Source organism: Pan troglodytes, chromosome 4 (genome assembly GCF_028858775.2).
Source record: "Pan troglodytes isolate AG18354 chromosome 4, NHGRI_mPanTro3-v2.0_pri, whole genome shotgun sequence".
In the NCBI taxonomy this organism is placed as follows: Eukaryota; Metazoa; Chordata; class Mammalia; order Primates; family Hominidae; genus Pan; species Pan troglodytes.
Genome location: NC_072402.2, coordinates 44,067,799 through 44,085,521, shown reverse-complemented (window position 1 = coordinate 44,085,521; position 17,723 = coordinate 44,067,799). Strand labels below are relative to the sequence as shown.

At 39.5% G+C, this 17,723-nt stretch overlaps 1 long non-coding RNA gene across 1 annotated transcript in view; it reads left to right on the top strand.

Moving 5' to 3' along the window:
* LOC129144136 (uncharacterized) overlaps positions 1–17,723 on the top strand; it is a 42,238-nt gene that overhangs the window by 17,246 nt on the left and 7,269 nt on the right. Inside the window, exon 2 of the long non-coding RNA XR_008548312.1 lies at positions 13,019–13,199. This is a non-coding gene — a long non-coding RNA (uncharacterized LOC129144136). The remainder of the gene's footprint in view (positions 1–13,018; positions 13,200–17,723) is intronic.

Sequence of the window (17,723 nt, the reverse complement as noted above, 5' to 3'; positions counted from 1 at the left end):
TGATATACAGGCAGTCTCAGGAAAGACTTCAGGTGACCTTACAAGGAACTCTAACCCTGGAATGACCATTCAGAGTTTTTCTGATCTGGATCAAGGGGACTTGTTTTATACTTCTGTGCTGATCAGTCATTGGATGTGGGCTGGCCTGGGAAGAAGGAAGAAGGTGTGACCTTCGCTGAGGCACCTCTTCTCAGCCAAGGAGATTCTTGAAGAGGACTGACCATGGAGGGCTGTCTCCCAACAGCTGGTGAAATAGTCTTCAGTTATGAAGGGAGACCTGGGTAACACCTCACAGTGCCACCGTGGTCCACCCCTGTACTAATTGGATTCACTTCATCATGAGGCTTGGAGTGTAGCTCTTCCAAAATCCTGATGGACTTCTTCTTGAACAAACTGTAGTCTTTGATATTTCAGCTGGGAATGAGGCTCATCCTCCCCATCTGCTGCTACCCAATCTAGATTTCTTTCATCCCCAGTAAGCTCCTCTGGGGTATCAATGGCTTATTTGATGGTATGACCCAGAACCTCATTTCCAAGAGAGCCAAGTCCCTGGTTACCATTCCCTTCTCAGGCCAGGGTTGCTGCACATGTCCTTTTGCCACCAGAACTGGGCATAGGAGTATTAAGAGATACCCAAATGGATTACACTGGTGTAAATGAGATTCCTTCCTGCCCTCCTCTTGATGATCTGTGCCAATTATTCTTGTCAGTATAGTGGTTCCTTTTCTTGACAGCTGGTCTCTTGGCAGAATGAGCCTAAAATTTCCAGGCTTGTTTAGTGGTACTCTTACTGTGTTCCCTACTATATAATGATATACATGATAATGTAGATAAATCTTACAGACATTACATTGAACGAAAAAAGCCAGAACCAAAGGTTCTGTAGAGCCCAAAGTTTCTGTTTAGAAGTTCTGTAGAACTTCTAAACCTACAGAGCCCAGAGTTGCAGGGATAAGAATCACAAAATCTCTCAGTATGTCATTGGGAGTCATGTTAGGTGAGGCCTTTCCCCCTTCTATCCCCTGGCTCCTGGACCAATATATTCAATCTATTAGGAACATAGCACCATATAAAGGTCATTGATTAGAGTGTACGCTCCATCCTTGCAGGATACCACATCCAAATTGGCACTTCTGCTGTGTCTCCAATAGGTCATTCCATCTCTATCAGGCTGACTGCTTCTGGGTTATGTGGTATTTGATATAATTAGTGGATCCCATAGTGATGTGGACACTCACACAGACTCTTTGCTTTAAAGTGGTGGCTCACTCTGTAAACCCTTGAGTAATGGAGTTGGTTTAGACTCTGTGGGCAGAAAGACAAATCCATATCCAAATATGTATCTATTACTGTCAAAATGAAACACTCCCTTAATTTCATTCATTAACTTGCAGGGGTACAATGTAATTGACCTGCTACCAAGTGACTGGTTGACCTAATTAAGGGACTTATCACTGGCCTCTGTTGTTGGCAGGTTGGACATTTGACAGCAGCATTAGCAGGATCAGCCTTTGTAAGTGGGAGGCATCCTGTTGGTACCATATATAGTCTCCATTCCCACCACTATGATTACCCCATTCTTGTGCCCATTTTGCTGGCTCTGGCATGGCCAATGATAGGGGTGGCTGATGTCAACTGGTTGAGTCATTTTTGTCTCTCTTGATTTTTTATTGTTTTTCCATGGTGAGTGCTCTCTGGTAGGTGTTAACATGCAATACTAAGATTTTCACTATTCATGCTCCCTCCCATATGTCCATTTCTCTACCCAAGACTTCTTTTTTCTGATCTTTCTATCTTTCTCCTTTCTAAACCTTTGATCAGCTGACTAAGCCATTTGTCACTGCTCATGAAATCTTTGTGTATTTGATCCTCTGGCTACTTCTCTTGTCACATAAAGTAGATGACCAGATTCACTGCCCAAAGATCTGTTCATTAAGAGGATTCCCCCTCACCACTGTCTTCAAGTTCACCTGTCAGTGTGAACCATCAGCCATTTTTGGCTTATACTCAAATCCAAATCAACTCATCTATGAACTGAGTTTAGACTTTTTCCTTCTCTTGTCATCTGGTCATAAGGGACCCCACGTGGTTATAGAAATGAGCTGAAGGAGAAGCAAGTTCTTCAGCTGAAGCAATTCCCAAAGAGGGTTGGGAGCTGGCAGCAGTCCTGCAGCTGGGGGGAATGTCCTGCAGGAGAATCTGAGGGCCATGTTGCAGTGCCTACCAGCTGCATTAACTAACATTAAACATATACCTACCCTGTCACTCAGATATGTCACCCTTAGGTATATATGAAAAAGAAATGAGTGCATTCATTCATTTAAAACCTACATCTTAATTTTCATAGCAACTTTATTCATAATAGTCCTAAGCTGGAAGCAAAGCAAATGTCCATCAACAGGAGAATAAATAAATAAATTATGCATCTGGTTATACAATGGAATATGAAACTTCCATTTAAAAGAGCAAACTACTGAAATACATGATAGTGTAGGTAAATCTTACAGACATTATGTTGAGTGAAAAAAGCCAGAACCAAAAGCACATACAGTCCAATTTTATTTATATTATTTACCAAGGACAGACAAAACTAACTTAGGGTATTAGAAGTAAGAATAGTCTTTACTTTTGGAGGAGGCTGGTGGATATTGCCTGGGAGCTTTCTGGGATGGTAGAAATGTTTTGTATCATGATCTAGATGTTGGTTACATTAACATGTGTGTGTGTGTGTGCATGTGTATGTAAAAGTTTATTAAGCTAGACACACAAGATTCCTGTACTTTACACATTGCACTATTTTTTTTATTTTATACTTCAATTTAGAAAAAAAGCACAGCCCAAGCACAATGGCTCACTCTGTAATCCCAGCACTTTCGGTGGCTGAGGTGGGAGGATCACTTGAGCCCAGGAGTTTGACACCAGCGTGGGTAACATAGTGAGACCCTGTCTCTACAAAAAATAAAAAATTAGCCAGGCATTGTGGCACATGCCTGTAGTCCCAGCTACCCTGGGAGGCTGAGGTGAGAGGATCATTTGAGTCCAGAAGGTTGAGGCTGCAGTGTGAGCCATGACTGCACCACTGCACTCCAGCCTGGGCAACAGAGTGAGACCCTGTCTCTAAAGAAAAGAAAAGACCCACAAATTAATAGCATCTGCAACTGAAACAGAAAATAAAATATACAATAAAAGGGTATACTATGTGGTTCCTTAATTTGTGATGCCTCTGTTTTGGCCTTCTCAGCCATCTTTAAGAGGCAAAGTTTCAGGACATAAATACCATGCAGATGCCACCCGGCTGTGGATAAGTTACTTGGAGTCACAGTGTCATGAATTTACCCAATCTGATTCTTTTTTGGGTTGAAGGATTTCTGCTCAGCTCTGTCCCTTCCATCTATAGCAGCTTCTTCTCTCTGACGTTCTTGGAATAATTTCCATTTCTACAGATAACTGCATTTGACAAAACATAAGCATGCTCCACTTCCCTTCTCTCCACCTCTAAATCTCCTGCCACTGGTGTCCCTCTGCCTTTTATGTTGAATTATTTGATGTCACTATACCTTATCTATTTTCAAATACCTTGTCACTTCCCTTTCCCCACCCCTCAAGGCTTTCTATGTGTGAATGATTTAGTAGGACTCAATAATCAGATATTTAAAGGTACCAGCTTCTTTTAAAATAAGACATGTTTTCTACACAATATGAACCCTTTATACACTGTGATATGAGTTATATACAGCCTTGTTCCCATGTGACTGTTCCAGGCAATGATCTGTCAGTGCTGGGGGTAGACAGGTGTGATGGGAGCATTTTATTTAAATTATTGAACCATTTTCTTCATTTGTAAAATAGAAAAGTCATAGGGTTACTGTGGAAATTATGTCAGTAGATATAAAACACTAAAACAGTTCCAGACAATGGTGAGTACCTGGAAGAGAATCTGATCAGAATCATGATGTTCACTGAGCATGTGCAGAATACATTCGTGAAAACCAACAACAGCAGGAAGATGTCTCATGCGTAAATAAATGCACCTCACTTGGGAAGGACAAGTCCCGAATGGGAAATGATCTCCTATTGTCAACAGGCAAAACAGAGGATGTGATTTAAGTTACATAGGGATAATTTTTTTTGAAGGTTGAGCTGAATTAATTATTAAAGACACGTTATGAGCAGGCAGGATAATATCAAGGAGGTCTAAATTATTTACACTTTATTGCTCTCAGTCTATGGGTGTCTGACATGTCTCATCTATTGGGGAATTCTGCAAAGTGTTCTTGGCTCAGAATATTTTCTGATAATGCATTCTTCTAAGATAATATTGCAGCATCTTACTCATTTAAAATCATCAGAAGTTCTTAAATTCCCTATCGCAAAGATTCTGCTTTTAGAAATAGCTTCTTTCAGGTTTCAGAATGTAGCTTCTACTTTATGAATTATGAGAGGGAAGAGATCTTTCCAAGGAACATGTCAGTTCTGAACGTAGAATCAATGCTCTACCATTTCTGAAAACCTTAATGTAGATGTAAAAGCAAGATTAGGAAGGTCTTACCTTCCAGATGCACCTTACTGCTTCCTCTGCTTGTGTCATCCACTGGTGCCTTGGAATTCCAAAGGGCCCAAGTATGCCTATGTACCAGATTGTGTTCATTAAGTTCAGCAACCATTGTATCACGCCTACACATCCTCTGGGCAGGATGCATGTGGATGGGAGGGGACCAAGATGTTCCCATGGTAACAAGCTGTACAAATATGAAAATGGGGAGAGTATCTGTGAACAACTATGAAGAGAATTTGACAAGAGATGAGGGCTCACTGACTAATCTGGGGCTCTTTTTCATCTTTGCTTATAAGCAGAGAGTTAGGAGAAGAAAAATCCTATGCCAGGCTGGGCGTGGTGGCTCACACCTGTAATCCCAGCACTTTGGGAGGCTGAGGCGGGTGGATCACCTGAGGTCAGGAGTTCGAGACCAGCCTGACCAACATGGTGAAACCCTGTCTCTACTAAAAATACAAAAATTAGCCAGGCTTGGTGGCGCATGCCTGTAATCCCAGCTACTCGGGAGGCTGAGGCATGAGAATCACTTGAATCCAGGAGGTGGAAGTTGCAGTGAGCTGAGACCATGACATTGCACTCCAGCCTAGATAACAAGAGCAAAACTCCATCTTGAAAAAAAAAAAAAAAAAAAAAAAAGAGAAGAAGAAGAAGAAAGAAAAGAAAAGAAAAAGAAAAGTCCTATACTGAATTGTAGTTGGCATCTATCAAGCATCTAGATTCACTGTTTGAGACCCATCCTAGCACTTTCATGCCTCCCCCAGGATGAATGACTATGGGGTCCCAGCAAAGGTCAAGTGTCTGGGATAGGTTCTAGGAGAATGCAGTACAGTACATCCAGTATTTTCTTTCTTTCTTTCCTTTTTTTTTTGAGACAGAGTCTTGCTCTGTCACCCAGGCTGGAGTGCAACGGTGTGATCTCGGCTCACTGCAACCTCCGCCTCCAGGGTTCAAGTGATTCTCCTGCCTTAGACTCCCGAGTAGCTGGGACTACAAGTGCCCACCACCATGCCTGGCTAATTTTTGTATTTTTAGTAGAGACTGGGTTTCACCATATTGGCCAGACTGGTCTTGAACTCCTGACCTCATGATCCACCCGCCTCGGCCTCCCAAAGTGCTGAGATTACAGGCATGAGCCACCGCACCCGGCCACATCCACTGTTTTCTATTTGAAAATGTTCCCAAGTCTGGAGAGTCCTGGCTTTAAAAATAGCTTAGTATACAGTAGTATAGTAAGGAAATTATAGTTAAAGATAATTTACCGTATATTTCAAAATAACTAGGAAAGAAGAATTATCATGTTTCCAACACAAAGAAAAGATACATGTTTGAGGTGATGGGCATCCAGTTATGCAGATTTGACCATGACACATTGTACACAGGGATCCAGATATCACATGTACCCCCAAAATATGTACAACTATTATATGTCAATAAAAAAGTACAAGAAGAATAAACTGTGAAAAGATCAAGAGTCAAAAACAGAAAAGAAAAGAAAGAAATAGCCTAAAGCTAGAATGTGGGGTGGATGCAGGGATGAGGGTTATGCCAGGTTTCTCTTTGACCATTGTATGCTCATAAGGAGGTTTCTATGCTAAGAATCTCTATGTCAAGATGCTTAACTTGATTCATACCCTTTGGTTAAGGAAGAAACTAGGAATTTGAGGGACATGATTAAAAACTTCAATTAGGGACCATTTGTAGCACATATTTATTTTCTTTTTGTAATTCTGCTATCATCTCTGGGCATCTTCTTCCAGATGTTTTGGCTGGTCACCTTGACTCTAATGGAGTCTTCAGATTATTAGAAGATGCAAGAGGAGAGCCCAAAAGTTCTTGTTCCTAACCCTTGGATATGCCTGATAAGGCCTTGTGAATCCAAATACCACATTCCTTCTTTCCAGCCATGAAGTACCTGAGAGTGGCTCTGCTTGGGCAGGTCTTGGCATTGGGCTGAAGGTGATGTCCTCTATTCCCTAGAATGGGGTAGGGACTGGGAGCCGTTACACATGACAGTGGACTGAGATGCTTTGTCTGAGTTAGTTCTTACATCTCAATTCCAATATGTGTGTCTGAGTTCATTTGGGCAGCTATAACAAAATGCCATAAACTTATTAGCTTATAACAACAGAAATTTATTTCTCACAGTTCTAGAGTCTGGGAAGTCCAAGATCAAGGGGCCAGCAGATTCAGCATCTGGTGAAGGCCTGCTTTCTGGTTCATAGATGGTGCCTTTTCGCTGTATTCTCACATGGGGGAAGGGGCAGGGCAGCTCTCTGGGGCCTCTTTTATAGGAGCACTAATCCCACTCATGAAGGCCTGTTGATCTAATCACCTCCCAATGGCCCCACCTCCTAATACCATCACCTTGGGGGTTGAGATTCCAACACATAAATTTTCGGGGAACACAAACATTCAGACCACAGCAGATTAATTTCCAGACTCTCAGAGAAATCCTTATCAAATAAATTAATTCAGAAGAAAATCCCCAAACTAATTAGTGTGGATCCTTTTTACCGTTCCTGTGAGTCAGAGCTGATGTGCTCACTGCCTGTGTCCCCTCCTGCCCTTGCCCCCCGCAGGGAGATAACTGAGCCATGCCTTTTGCCACCCACTCTCCCTGTCCTCTTTGCATCTTTGGCTGGCAACCCCAGAGCACTTTCCAGATCCTCTGCATCTCTCTTCACCAGATCTCTGGCCATTCCTAATTCTACATTCTGGACAGTTCCTGGCCTGTTGCTCTTGCTCTTTGCAGGAACTGTGGATGAAGCCTTGCCAGGACACAGGTCCTCAGTGCCTGTCACCCAACAAGCTGGTGGCCCTTCATTTAACTGAAGTCCCATTACATTAATAAGCCTCAGTTTCCCTCCCCTCAGTGACTTCAGGAAGCCTTTCTGTATCCTGGCTCTTGTTCTATGACGGTGTGTTCGATCTGTAGAGGTGGGTTTTTTTTCTTTTCACCAAATCTCAGCATTTTTCCTTTCCCTCATACTGGAGGGTTGCTTTCTGTTTCTTCCTTCCTTACCTTAGTCTCTATTACAGCAGCCCTGAAGTCTATCTGCAAGTGTGTGCATGGATCTGGGGAATGGGCAGGTAGGATCCTGGGCTCAACAGTCACATTTCTTGCTAAATTAGTGTGGTCCCAGGGGAAGGGGCTTCGGCAGATGAGGAGCCACAGAGGAGGGGGATGCAGAATTCCCCTTTCCTGGCTGATTTCTGTTTTGCCTAAAAACCATGTGGCTGTGACACCAGGGCACTGCTGTCTCCCCAGACAACAAATTTTAATAGTTCTCTTTACTGCTGGCAATGATAATGGCTAACACATGCTGGCTATTCACGATGTGATAAGCTTGGTACAGAATCTATCTTATTTAATCCTTGCTTTGAAGCAATTCTATTATTCTCCCCATTGTACGGATGAGGACACTGAGGACCAAGGAGTGGCAGAGCTTTGCTAGAAACTCAACTCTGACCTCAGAGCTGGAGTGCTTCCCCTAACCCCATGCTGAAAATAGTCACTGCTGTTCCGGGACTACCCTGCCAGCTTCTTAGTTGTCAGATTTGGGAAACTGTATCAACTCTCTCAAGTGGAGGGGACACTTTGAACAAATAAATATTGACAAGCACTGTCAAAATAGCTGGGGATTCTGACCCTGTCAGGCTAATCTCTGTTCTCCCTGTGAAAGCTCTGGCTTCTGTCACTCTGGGTCACATTCCGGCCTGCCTTCCTGTCAGAGTCCTACATTGCTCTCCTCTCCTCCACAATGTGCATATTGCAAGATGGTCATCCTGTGTGTGTATTTACTTGCTGTGGCTTGTTTGGGTTCAGTTTTTTGAGTGTTCGGTTGCTTTTCCCAGACAGTATCAGATCCAGCCTTTCTGCCCCACCCCTTTTTGGAGGTACCACTCTTTTCTACGCTGTAAATGATTGACCAATTGGGACTGAACTTGGCTGGGACAATCTCTGTTTTCACTCCCCTTCTATGTCCATCCTCTGTACTTTCAAAGTCTCCTGGGTACTCTCCTTCTTTCCTACAAGGTTGCAACTGTGTACCTTCTGTTGCCTCTCCTAGGCCTGTTGCATCCTGGAACACAGTACAGCCAATAAATGTTTGTTAAATGAATGGATGAATGAATGTAGTTCTCAATATGTATAATCATGGCACTCTGACAAAGCTGCTGTTATAATCCCTTTGTAAAGGAACCACATGCTTAATTTTAAGATAGAAGGATTGCCGCAACAACATTGTACGAGTTTTTCTCTTTTGACAGTTTCTGGTTCATCCGAGATCCCTGCACCTGCCAAACAGAAACTCACATTCACTCACACACCAGTTAGGTAAGAAGCAGCTGGCTAAGTATTGAGCTATTCTTGCCCAAGTCCACCATTTCCATGTAGGGGGTTGAAAGGAAGCTGATCATTTTCCTTCGGTTTTTTAAAGAATGTCCTTTGGGCTTTTTAGCATCCTTGTGACGGGCATCATGTTCATCTCAAGCTGTTTGGTGAGTACAGGGAGATGGGTCCCTGTGTCAGGTGCTATATTCTTGTTGAGATACAAAAGCTTCAGTTCTCAACTCTCCAGCCCTGGAGGGGAGAATGAGATCTTATCAAGATTGCTTGGCAAAGTGTATTATTCATAAACCCACCTGGCTTATCACCAAAAAAATGTTGTGTTCACTGAGAGAGGCTCTTAAAGAATTCTCTGTTAATATTTGCTTTGTCATTTCAGAAAGCCTTTAGCTAGGCCTGATCAGACAGTTATTTCTGGCTGGGTACAAATTCTGTTTTCAGAATATTGCTTGGCTCTTTGTTCCTTTCCCCTCTGTGCTGCCCACCCCCTTGCCTGACTCATCTCTTCTAGAACCTTCTCTGTCCTTTCCCAAACCACTGGGAGTGATTTACTAAGTACATTTCCCAGCCAGCTCCCAGACACTGGCTAGAAAGACCAATTTACAGGAACAAAATGTCCCCACATTGTAACTGGGTCATGGTCCAAAATTTATTTGAAAATCAGACATTGGAATTAACAATGTTTTTTTTTTTTTCTCAGAGAAATAACAGTGGAGAGAAGGTCTCACGATATCCCCAGAAGCCACTTTATCTATAATGAAGCTGAATTGTAACACAAATGAGGGATCTAGGAACAGAATATGTGTGGGTGCAGAAGAGGGGACTAGTGGGGGACAGTAGGGGAGGACAGGAGGAGAAATTGGAGGAGGAAGATTTTTCTCCCTCTCTTTATTAATACAGTTCTAGTCCTGGGCCACAGTTCATAATAATCAGGTCATGTGCACACAGCCTCTTGTGGCCTTAGAGTCAGAAGTGATCAGAGTTCAGGGTCTGACTCAGGTTAAACAGACTCATACCAGCTAGATGTGCCAACCAGAATGGCAGTTAAAAAAATTGCTGGCTATCAAGCATGTTGCTACCAGTGCATTTCCTCCCTGGAAGCAAATCTGCAAGGGAAGCTGGAGTGCAATCAGAAAACTGTGTTGAGCCTCACTTAGATCAGGGATCAACTGTCACAGGACTAGACAGGACAACTTTAGACCCTACTAGTCTCTCTTCTGGCATTCTGCATAATCAAGGCTTGGGAGTTGCTTCTTTCACATTCTCTTTTCTGGGCTTTCTGGCTTTTCTTATTTATTATTATTATTTTTTGCCAGATACATTGTTGCTTTAATTATGATGATGTCTTCAATCAGATCAGAGCCAAAATTGGTAGCCTGGGAGCCATTCTGGGTTTTTTTTATTTGTTTGTTTGTTGGCTTGTTTTAAGTTGATGTAGTATTGCTCTTATCCAACATGTGCGGATTTTGTAGTATAACTAGTGGGAAACAATTTACTTTCTATGTTCTCAGGGATCACTTTAATTCAATGTCTCCAAACCTCCAAACATGTTCCAACTATACCTTCAGCTATAGATAGCATCACTACTTTGTGTGGAGGAGGCAGAAGTGGTAGAAGAAAGAGTGGAATCAGTCCATCTTATTCCACAAATCTTCAAAATTTAAAAATATTTGCTGCCTCAAATTTTTTTCAGAAGCAGCAGGAATATAAAGTAGAACAAAATACATGAAAAAACATAAAGAGTTACTTATTATCTTTTACCCTTAACTGAAATACTCTTTCTTCTAGAGAAAATGATGTCAGCTAGATGTTAGAAAGAAAGATGAACACACTAATTTATACTCATGTGCAAATGACTAGGTAACACTTCTAGTCACATTTTGAGAGTTTTCTTTTCTTCTTTTGAGAAAGGGCATATAGTGATACATATGTATCTTTAGTAGAATTTCAGGCAGTGTAAGTAGCTATTTCACAGAGTAGGAAAACTTAAAGAGTATTGTGGGAAAGGTTTCAGGTTCAGGTTGGTCTTTTGCTCTGGAGTTCAGCTTCTCTCTGTTACTTATATCTTCTTTTCTTTCTGGACATCAATCTAAAAGATTTGCAAGCCTCCAAGGTTTATCACAAAAATTTTCATTCCAGTACTATCAGGACCTGTAGTTGTGGGAGTAAGAGGGAGACCAGGCTGCTAAGGGGAGAGTGAGGGCAATTTTTGGCACATTTGCACACTAGAAGTCTCCTCTACTAGCTTAACCTAACCTTTGATCCATTTCTGTTGTTCACATTTCTCACCTCTTTCCAAATGCCCAATTTTTTTTTTTTTTGGTGACCATGAGCTCCCTGGCCACTTTGCTACTGGTTGACTATGACAGGTGTGCTCTCTCATCTCAGGGCCTGCCTTAGAATGCTCTTCTCCCAGATTGTCACAGCGACCCTCTGTCAACGTACTCAAATCTCTGTCCAGTGCTACCTCTTCAGAGAGCTTTCTCTGACCTACCAAAAACAGCATCTTCCTCCATTTACTATCCCCTCACCCTGCTTTATTTTTCTTCATTGCACTTATCACTACCTGGCATATTATGTCTCTGTTGTTTAACTTTCAATCTGTCTGTTAATATCTGAATGCTAGCTGCACTTGGGAGGGATTTTTGTCTGGCTGGTCCAAAGTTAGATTCCTAGTACCAGGCCTGTGCTGGGCACAAAGTGGGCCCTCAACAAATATTTGTTAGATGAATGAATCTCCATCTTATAAATTAGAGTTTGAAGCTTAGAAAGATTAAATGACTTAGTCAAGGCCATAAGTGCCAGAGATGGGATTACAACCCAAGTCACATGATGCCAAAGCCTATATTCTTAGCCATTGCATGTGTGTGTGTGTGTGTGTGTGTGTGTGTGTATCTCCCAATCTTCTCCATTAAACTCTCAGATTCTCCATCATAAGGACTATTTGTATTATATCTTGTAACCTAAATGCCTAAAATGCTCAATATGTGAAGGGGAGACTATAAATGTCAAAGGAAAAATATATCTTTGGCTAACGGATGAGTGCTTGAACAAAGAGAAGCATGTTTCCGATGAGGACACAGTACAGACAAAGACCTAAGAAACACACCGGGAATTGCAGAGTTCAAATGTCTTCTTAAATGGCTAGCTTATCACCAGGGGCAGCCTAGGCAGTGCGAAAAATAAAGTCTACTGAGTAAGTATAATCATTGCACATCCCCTTTTAGCAGCTGGAGTCATTGTCCCACACCTTGCCTCACAGTGCACATACAAGTTTAAATGCCTGAGATTGCTAATTTTCCAAAGACTTCATTATCGTGAGATGAGGCCATGGCAAAAATGTGCTGGTCTTTAAAACAAGGACAGATGACAAATTGATAGCACTATAAAAGGGCCACAGGACTTAGCGCTGGCTCTGAATGTCTACCAGACAGCAGACACAATATATGTTCACTGAGAGTGTTGGATCTCAAAGATACCAATGAATTTAGAGGTGTCTGAGCAACAAAAAGATTTATTTTGTTTCTTAAATTCAGAACTCTGGACTCTCAAGGGAAGACAGTGGTTTGGCAGAAAGCAGTGGTAGAATAACCAATTATTCTATAATATTTTTCAGAGCCAACTTCCTTCTAACATTTTGTTTCCATTGCCACGGTAATCCTGCTTTCCTCAGCATAAGGAAGCAGGGAAGAGGTGAAATAAGAGCCCTCCCTTGGAATTGGATCATGTGAGCCAAAATAGTCAGATCCTTCCAGTGGGCCAGCTGGAGGAGGGTCCACAATTGTCTCCTAGTATCAGGGCTGTATACAATGACATGCACATCTTTATCCATCATGGAAATTGGTCGCTTACAATGCATCCTTTTTGTAGGCTAAAATAACTGGCATCCTTCTCTCCCGACCCATTTACATCCCCTTTTCCCTCATCACTCATCATCCTCTGCCCTTCCCCCAAACACATTGTTGTTGATTTTTATTAGCTCTGAATCAAAGAAAATGTGCTGGAGAATATTGCACCAGGGAAGCAACATTTCAATGCTTAATTACTTGAGGTGCTTCCTAAATTAAACTAGCCGGTTTCCTACCCTCTTTAATATTTTTTCTTTCTGTGTAAAGATGAGGTAAATCTCCTGTCAAAGGATTGGAGAGAAGGAACCAACCGTCTTTCACTCACCCACTTAGAACCTTCTGGAAGCCCTGACTGCCTTGCTGTAAGGTCGGCTGAATGGAAAGAGACAAAGGCTGTTGGCCCTGATAACAGAGGACATGGAGAACACTGACGGGCCAGCACAGAGAGGTGTGTGGAGAAATGGATGCCCTGTAGGGTATGCATACCACGGCTTGGCTCCTTTGAGAGATTGAGTGTTTAGATCTGGAAGAGTGTCTCTCTGGATTAATAATAAATAGATTCATAGCTTGGACTGATGTAAATAACAAGGTTAACAGAAGGTATTGAGAAAGGACATCTCTCACCAGAACAGCAAAACAATAGACACATGTCCTTGCCCCTGGTAGGGAAATGGGAGTAAAATGTACCCTCATTCGTAACTGGTAGAAATATGAATTGTTACAGCTTTTTTGGAAGGCCATCTGGCCACAGCTATTACACTGAGCCACCTGCTCAGAGAGGCCTTCCCTGACCATCCTATCTAAGGCTCTAAGGCAGCATATTCTGAGAGTCTCTATCATATGTCCTATTTCATTTTTCTTTGTAAAATTTCCCATTGTCTGAACTTTTATATATATATAATATATTCTGTGTATCACTTTATTAACATATAATTAGCATACATAAATTGCACATATTTGAAGGGTACAATTGAATATATGTGCACAGTGATGAAACCACCACCACAATCAGGATAATAAAGAAGTCCTTCACCCCGAAAAGTTCTCTCCTGCCCCTGGATAATCCATCCCACTAATTCCCTATAGGCAACCACAGAACTGCTTTCTGTCTCTGTTGATTAGTTTGCATTTTCTAGAATTTTATATAAATGGAATTATACAATATGTTCTTTTTTTAATCTGGCTTCCTTTACTCAGCATGATTGTCTTGAGATTTATTCAAAATATAAGATTTGTTCAAAATATGCTGAGTATAATGTGTTACCAATGCTCCATTGCATTTTGTTGATGAGTAGCATCTCAATGTATGGATGTAATTTGTTTATCCATTTGCCTGTTGGTGGAGGAGGCGTGGGGGCATTTGGATTGTTTCCAGTTGTTACTGCTTATTCCAAAGAAAGCTGCTTTGAATGTTTGTTTCCAAGTGTTTGTATGGATTCATGCCTTCATTTCTCTGTGGCATATATCTAAGAGTAAATGGCTGCATCATATGGTAGGTTTAATGTGATGCTTAACATTTTAACAAACTATCAAACTGTTTTCCCAAAGAGACATATGATTTTACATTTCCACCAAGGGTGTATGAAAGGTCTCATTACCCCACATCAAAAGAATGTATAAAACAAATATGTACAGTTTAATTTAAAAATTAATTTGGGATGTACCCACCACTCAAACATGAGAAAGAGAACACTTCCTGGAACTTAGGGGCTCCTAGACTCCCTCTCTCTATCATGCCCTTCCCTTCCCACCAGAGATAACCAGTGTCCTGAATTTTGTGTTAGTTGTTCCCTTGATTTTCTTTATCACTTTACTACCTATTAATATATAGCCCCTACACATTAACTTGTTCAATTTTTCCAGTTTTTCATTTTTTGAAATGAAATCCACATGATTTATCTCCTTCACTCAGTATATTTTTGAGATACAACCACATGAATATGCACAGATATCGCTCACTTAATTTAACAGCCATTTATTATTCCGTTGTATGGACAAACCTCAATTTTTATATCTGTTGTACTGTTGATGAGCATTTGAACTGTGTACATTTGCACAAGTAAATGTGTATATATTCAAGAATGAACATATGTATGTATATACATATATTATATATACATATATTATATATAATATATGTACGTATATATACAGTTGACGCTTGAACAACATGGGTTTGAACTGTGTGGGTCCACTGAGAGAACTTCTGAGTGTGAAAGACTTGTTTATTATTGTGTACATATATTCGAGTTTTTTTCAACCAAATATGGATCAAAAATACAGTATTTGCTGGATGCAAAACCCATGTTTATGAAAAGCCAAATTTTCCTATACGTGGGTTCTGCAGGGCCAACTACAGGACTTGAATATGTGTGCATTTTGGGATATTCTGGTGTCCTGGAACCAATCCCCTGCATATATCAAGAGATGACTCTATGAACGCATATATTATAGAGAAATTGCTGAATCATAGGGTATGCATATGTTCAGTTCTGTAAGGTACTGCCAATTGTTTCCCAAAGTGTTTGTGATAACTCATACTCCTACTAATAGCATGAAAGTTTTTGTTTCATAACAACAATACTTAACATTGTCTGATCTTTAAAGTTTTGTCAAACTGGAAGTTGTGAAATGGTATCTCACTGTAGTTTTAATTTTCACTTCTGTGAATACAAAAGTTTGATAATTTTTTCGTTGTTTATCAGCCTTAGTATTTTTTTGTGAAATTTTTCATAATTTTTCCCATTTTATTGAATTGGCAATCTCTGTATTATTAATTTGTAGGAATTTTGTATACATTCTAAATACTAAATCTTTGTTTATATTAGTTGCAAATATCTTGTCACAATTTGTGGCTTGTCTTCATTGTCTTTATAGTGTTTTTTAGAAAAAAAAATTGTCAATTTTCATATATTGTTTTATCAATCTTCTCCTTTATGGATTATACTTTGTACATTTATATTTTTAAATTTTTATTTTTAATTGACAAATAACAATTATATGTACTTATGAGGTACAATGTGATGTTTTGATATGTTTACAATGTGGATTGATTAAATCAGGACAATTAACAAATCCATCGCTACATACTTATCACTTTTTGTGGTGAAAACATTTAAAATCTCTTTTAGCAATTTTGAAACACACAATGCATTATTATTTATCATAGTCACGATTCTGTTTAATAGATCACTAAAGCTTATTCCTCTTGTCTGACTGAAACTGTTGTTCATCACATTTAAGATGTTGAAAAGGAGTAGTAAAAGCAGATTTTTTGGATGTTTCCTGATCTCAAGCATTTTTACCATTAAGTATGTTGTTTACTGTTACTTTTCTTTCACTTATCATGTTAAGGAAATTTCTTTTTATTCTAAGTTTCATAAGAGTTATATTTTTGTTAAATCCGAAAGAATGATATATTTTATCAAATGCTCTTTCTGCGTCTCTTCTGTCGACCATGTGTTTACTCTTATAATTTATGACTATGATAGATTGTACTTACTAAATTTTAAAGGTTCAACCAGCCTTACATTCTTGGGATATACCCAATTTGATCTTGACGTTTCATCTGTCTTTACACATCGCTGAATTCATTTTGTTAATATTTTGTTTAGGATTCTTGCATCTACTTTTTAAGTGAGAATGGCCTGCTATCTGCCTTTTTATTCTTATCTGAATATGTTATGATGGATATTCTGGATTCATAGAATGATTTGGAATATGTCCTCTTTTTATTGTTTTTTTTTACAGCTTTATAGAAGTATAATCTATATAAAGCTAACATCCACCTTTTTTTGCCAGAAGACAATGAAGAAAACATCTACCTTTTTTTAAGTGTACAGTTTGATGTGTTTTGGAAAAATGTATGCCTTATGCAGCTATCACCATGAGTTTTACAATATTATTATCACTCTGAAAAATTGTGGACAATTACAGTTGGATCTTTTTTAAAAAATACAGTATATCAATCTATGTCTTTTGATTAAAGTATTTAGTGCAGTCACATTTAGTGTAATAATTGATATGTTTGGGTTTGTTTATGACTTTTTGCTATTTTATATTTGTCTAATCTCTCATTTTTCTTCCATAACTGCTTTATTTCTTACTTTGCACTACATAAATATCTTTTATTGTACTATTTTAACTCCTCTATTAACTTTTAGCTATATTTCTTTGAATTATTTTTGGTGATTATTCTGGGGATTAATATATGTGTCTTTATTTTATTATAGTCTACTTTAAGTAGACTTATTTTCAATAAGAGATAATATGTTTGCCCCAATATAGCTTCATTACATTCCTCTTCTTTGTAATATTATTGTCATATATGTTTTCCCTTCAGCCTGAAGGACCTCCTTCAACATTTCTCATAGCGCATGTCTGCCAGGATTGATTTCCTCACATTTTGTTTATCTTGAAATTTTCTTATTTTGCTTTCATTTTGAGGAATAACTTTATTGACTATAAAATTCTTAGTTTACAGTATTTTTTCTTTATGCACTTTGAAAATGTTTGTGCAACATATTTTGACGTCCATTTTGTATGGCAAGAAGCCAGCCATTAATTGCATCATTGTTCCCCTATATGAAATGGTCATTTTTCTTGTTGCTTTGAAGATTTTTCTCATTAGCTTTCAGTAATTTGAATATGATGCATCTAGATATGGTTTTCTTTGTGTCTATACTACTGGGATACATTGAGCATCTTGGACCTGGAAGTTAATGTTTTCACCAAGCTTGGGAAATTTTGTTTTATTATTTCTTCATATACTTTCCTGCTTCTTTCTCTCTGTTCTTCTGGAACTCCATTTAGACATATGATAAAATGGTTCATATTTCCCAATAGATCTCTCAGTCTCTTCATTTTTCTTCCATCTTTCTTCTCTGTGTTCTATGTTCAAGGTCACTGATTCTTTCCTCTGCTATCTCAAATCTGCTATTGAGGCCATTTAGTAAATTTTCTTTATTTTAGT